We start from the raw sequence: 6129 nt of genomic DNA on the forward strand, positions 1-6129 counted from the left end.
CTCATTCAACAGATGAAAAAACTGAGGCAAATGGGATTAAATGACTTGCCCACCATCACAAATGTCTGAGGCCAGCTTTAAATTCATCAAGATGAGTCTTTTGATTCTAAATCCAGTGCTCTATCCATTGCCACCTAGTTGTCCCTACAACTTGCATAAAGTTACCATAGACAATGAAGTAATATTAATAGTAAATATATATATGCATATGCACCAAATGGCAAAACTCAAAAATTTTAGAGGAGATATGAAATGAGTTACAGGAAGAAATAGAAAATAAAACTATACTAGTGGGGCACCTCAACTTTACCCTCTTAAAACTTGATAAAACTAATAAAAATAAACAAGAAAGATGTTAAAGTAGTGAATAAAACAATTAGATATGATAGACCCCCTGGAGAAAATTCAATGGGAAATAAAAAAAAAATTCTCTGTGGTATATGACACCTACACAAATACTGACCAAGTATTAGGCAATAAATCCTCAAAATCAAATGAAGAAAGGAATAAATATCAAATATATCCTTTTGAGATCATAATTCAATAAAAAGTTATATTTATTAAAGAGCCATGTTAAAGGTAGATTAAAAAATAATTGGAAACTCACTAATCTAATGCTAAAGAATGACTGGGTCAAAGAATAAATCAGAAAATCAGTAATTGTCTTAAAGAGAACAATAAGACAACATATTAAAATTTCCAGGTGCAGTAAAAGATGTTTACATCCATTAAATAGAGAAAGAGTAGATCAATGAATTGGACATGTAACCAATGTAATAAAAACTATTTGGGAAAATAGGAGTAGAAAATAAGCAACTCTTCCCACTTAAAATAAAAGTTCTGTCCTGAAAGAAAAAGTATACTCAAAAACAACAACAACGAGAACAATAACAAAGAAATCTCCTTTTGAACTGTAGCTTACCACCTTTCTGTCAAGAGATGAGATATGTGATTCATTATTGATTTTCTGGAATTAGTATAGGTCATAGCATTGAGAAGAGTTCTTTCATCTTTTGAAGTTGTTTTGCTTTATATTATCACAGTCACTAAAGAAATTGTTCTCATGAATCTGTTGCAGTTATCATTTCCAACAGTTTCTCCCTATTTGTCGGAATCCACCCCTTTCTTAATTTCTTAACTCTCAGCAGTGTTCCATTACATTCATGCAGCAAAAATATTTTTCAGCAATTCCCAAATTAATGGAAATGAATTTTTTTCCAGTTCTTTGTTACAACAACAACAACAACAACAACAACAACAAAGTTTTATTATAAATACTTTTGTATGTGTGTTTTTTCTCTGTTTTGATCCCTTTGGTGTATATTTTAGTAGTGGTAACACTGCATCTAAAGGTATACATGGCTTAATAATTTTCAGGTATAATTCCAAACTATTTTCCAGAATGTTTTTTACCAAGTGACAATTTCAGAATAGCACATAATGATGTCTGTCTTAAAAACATAAAAACATTTTTTCCTTTTATATCATCTTTGCCAATCTGATGGATGTGAGTTGGAATCTCAGTTGTTTAATTTTCATCTTTCTATCTCTTCCTATTGATCTTATTGTTGATATACTGAAATTTGATTATTTCAATGACTTTATATATTGTTACTTTAATGAAATTATGAAATATTTCAATTAATTTTAGTTTCATCTCTAGAGTTATCTAAACAAATCTAGACAAATTACTATATCACTAAAACTAAATAATTATCTTTATTTTTTCCTTTTCTTGTCTCCTCAATTTAATTTTATTGTCATTACTATATCTTGCATTCCTAGACACACATTAAATTATGCTAATGAAAATGCTGGGTCACATGTGAAATATGGTTCTAGTTCAGCAGTCTGAGTCAATTAAGAATTGATGGGGATTGAATCCCAAGGTTCCTGAGCCCAATTCAAGCATATTATTTACTGGGCTATAATTTTTAAAAGGACTTTTCTATCATACCATGCAAGCAGGTGGTACAGCAGCTAGAGTACTAGTCTTGGAGTCAGGAAGACATAAGTTCAAATTCTATTTCAGACACTTATTGGTTATGTGACTATGGGCAAATCAATTAACCTTTGTCCACCTTAGTTTCCTCATCTGGAAAATTAGAATAATGAAAGCACTTCCTTCCTAAGGTACTATGATGACAAAATGAGACCATATTTGTAAAGGACTTTGTAAAACTTAAAATAGATATTTACTCCTGTTATTATTCCTAGTTTAATGTGTTATGGTCAGTTATTATTCTGATAAAAGATAATGCTTTCTTTGACTAATATCAAATTTTGCCAATTTTCTAATCAACTTAACCAATGTCTATCATTTTTCTAAACTTGGGCATGATTTAGTATGAGCTGTTATACTACATGGAAGTCTATTCACCTCCCTTAGCTAACTGTTTTTTTTTATAAGATATCTCTAACACTGAAATATTTAGATTGGGTATCAAAAGAACTGATCCTCATATAGCCTGGTGAAAATCTGGCTACTTTCATTCTCAAACCTTTCAATCACTCCATTACAGCAACGTCTCATATACACTCCAGTCTTTCAGCTGGTGATACAACTGTAACTATTGCAAAACTGTTCTGTCTTTTTCTCTTTCTTGTTTCAATAAAATTGTGTAATGTAATGCATAAGATACGGAGTTGTGAAATCCTCATTTCCAGTCCAAGTTTTGTCACAAACTTGTTGAGTTATCCAGTGCAAATCACTTCTGGTCTCTTGGCCTCAGTTTATTTATTTCTAATAATAATAGCTATTATATAGTGCTTTAAGTATTGCAAAGTACTTTACATACATTATCACATTATCACATAATATGAAACAGTTAGGTTTATTAATCTGTAAGTATGCTCCAATTCAGGGCGGAGGCAAGATGGCCAAGTGAAAGCAGTGACTTACTTGAACTCTCCCGCAAATGCCTCCAAATACGTATAAAAATAGCTCCAATCAGATTCTAGAGCAGTAGAACCCATAAAAAGACAGAGTGAAACAAATTTTCATCTCAAGACAACCTGAATTGTTGATTGGAAAAGTCTGTTGTGCCAGGCTGACAGAGGAGTGCAGTTCAGCATGGCCAATGCAGGCAAAGACTGGTCTTCAGTGAATCTAGAGCAGTACTCAGGGGATTGAATCAAGGGGAGCTGTGGTGGTTTCCAGACTTCTCAACCCACAAACACCAAATACAACTTAGAAGGTCAGGAGGAAAGGTTTGTGGAAACATAGTCAGGATAACACAAGATTTAGCAGCTTCTCCATTAAGGGACTGGAAGGCTAGGAATATAATATTCTGGAAGGCAAAGGAGATAGGATTATAACCAAGAATCACCTACCCAGCAAAACTGATCATAATTCTTCAGGGGAAAAAAGTGGAAATTCAGTGAAATAGAGGGCTTTCAAGCATTCTTGATGAAAAGACCAGAGCTGAATAGAATATTTGACTTCCAAATACAAGACTCAAGAGAAGCATGAAAACATAAATAGGAAAGAAAAATCATAAGTACTTATTAAATTTGAACTAGTTACATTCCTACATGGAAAGACAATATTTGTAACTCATGAGACCTTTGTCAGTATTAGGGTAGTTGGAGGGAAAAAAAATATATGGATGGATAGATAGATAGATAGATAGATAGATAGATAGATAGATAGATAGATAATGATTTGAAGATGAAGTGGTCATATCTAAAAAATAAAATAATGGGGTTAGAGAAGATTATACTGGGAGAAGGAGAAAGGGAGAGGTAGAATGGGGTAAATTATCTCTCATAAAACAGACAAGAAAAAGCTTTTACAATGGAAGGGAATTGTGGGAAGGTGACAGGGAGTGAGTGAACCTTATTCGTATCAGATTTGGATTAAGGAGGGAACAACGTACACATTCAACTGGGTATGGAAATCTATCTTACCCTACAGGAAAATAGGGGGAAGGGGATAAGAGAATGGTAGATGATAGAAGGGAAAGCAGATTGGAGGAGGGGGTAATCAGAAGCAGCAAACACTTCTGAGAAGGGATAGGGTTAAAGAGAGAATAGAAAAAATGGGGGTAGGGATAGGATGACAGGAAATATAGTTAGTTTTTCACAACATGACTACTATGGAAGTGTTTTGCATGATGACACATGTTTAACTTGTATCAAGTTGCTTGCCTTCTTAATGAGAGTGGGTAGGCAGGAAGGAAGGGAGAGAATTTGGAGCCCAAAGTTTTAAAAACAAACATTAAAAATTCTTTTCACATGCAACTGGGAAATGATACAATGGCAATTGGGTATAGAAATCTATCCTGTCCTAGAGGAAAATAGAAGGGGAAGGGAATAAGAGAAGGTGGGTGATAGAAGGGAAAGCAGATTAGGGGAAGAGGTATTTAGAATGCACACTATCTTGGGGTAGGGGAAGTGGCAACAGGGGGAGAAAATTTGGAACCGAAAATCTTGAGTTCCCAAAATGCATTAGTGTTCTGATTTTCCCACATCTTCTCCAACATTTATCATTTTCCTGTTTTGTCATGTTGGCCAATCTAATAGGTGTGATGTGGTATGTCAGAGTTGTTTGGATTTGCATTTCTCTAATCAACAGTGATTTAGAGCGTTTTTTTTGTAAGACTATATAGATGGCTCTAATTTCTTCATCTGAAAACTGCCTGTTCATATCCTTTGACCATTTATCAATTGGGGAATGACTGGTATTATAAATTTCACTTAATTCTCTATATATTTTAGAAATGAGGCCCTTATCAGAAATACTGGTTATGTAAATTCTTTCCCAGTTTTCTACTTCCCTCCTAATCTTGGTTGGATTGGCTTTGTTTGTGCAAAAACCTTTCAATTTAATATAATCAAAATTATCCATTTTGGATTTCGTAATGTTCTCTATTCTCCTGTGTGGTCATGAATTCTTCTGTTCTCCATAAATCTGACAGGTAAACTATTCCTTGCTCTCCCAGTTTGCTTATAGTATCAGCCTTTATATCTAAATCATGAACTTTGACTTTATATTGGTTCGTGGTGTGAGATTTTGGTCTATGCCTACTTTCTGCTCTACTCTTTTCCAGTGATGCCAGCAGTTTTTTATCAAATAGTGAGTTCTTATTTCAGAAGCTAGGGTGTTTGGGTTTCTCAAAAAGTAGATTACTATAGTTATTGACAACTGTGTCTTGCATACCTAATCTATTCCACTGATCCATCACTCTATTTCTTATCCAGTATCAAGTAGTTTTGATGATTGCTGCTTTATAATACAATTTAAGATCTGGTATGACTAGGCTACATTCCATTTCATGTCTTTTCATTAGTTCCCTTGATATTCTGGAGACTTTCTTATTGCAAATGAATTTTTTTATTATTCTTAAAAGTTCAATGATATTTTTTTTTGCTCATTTGATTAGTGTGACACTGAATAAGTAAATTAGCTTAGGTAGAATTGTCATTTTTATTATATTAGCTCGGCCTATCCATGAGCAACTGATGTTTTTCCAATTGTTTAGATCTGACTTTATTTGTGTGAAAAGTGTTTTGTACTGGTTTTCATATAGTTCCTCAGTTTGTGTTGGCAGGTAGGATCCAAAATATTTTATAATGTATACCATAACTTTAAATGCAATTTCTCTTTCTATTTCTTGCTATTGGGTGTTGTTAGTAATATATAGAAATACCAATGATTTATGTGGTTTTATTTTATAGCCTGCAACCTTGCTAAAGCTGTTTATTATTTCAAGCAGTTTTTTACTTGACTCTGCAAGATTCTCTAAGTATGTCATCATACCATCTGCAAAAAGTGATAGCTTTGTTTCTTCTTTGCCTATTCTAATACCTTCAATTTCTTTTTATTCTCATATTGAATAACAGTGGTGATAATGGACATCCTTGTTTCACCTCCGATCTTACTGGAAATTCTTCTAGCTTGTCCTCCTTACATAAAATGCTCTCATAGCCTACAATCAGAGTCATTGAAATAATTGATCAAGGCTCAGATTCTTAAAATTCTATTCTGGTTTTTGCTCATTTTGGAAAGTTGAACTCTGCTCCTGGGACACAGAATATTGTCCCAAACTTATTGTATTTTGTGCTGTAGGCCTGGTTGCTACCTTTATGTGCTGGGGCCTCAGGTACTAATGGCTTGTCCACTGTGGT

Source organism: Vombatus ursinus, unplaced genomic scaffold, assembly GCF_900497805.2.
Source record: "Vombatus ursinus unplaced genomic scaffold, bare-nosed wombat genome assembly UNPS02014805.1, whole genome shotgun sequence".
In the NCBI taxonomy this organism is placed as follows: domain Eukaryota; kingdom Metazoa; phylum Chordata; class Mammalia; order Diprotodontia; family Vombatidae; genus Vombatus; species Vombatus ursinus.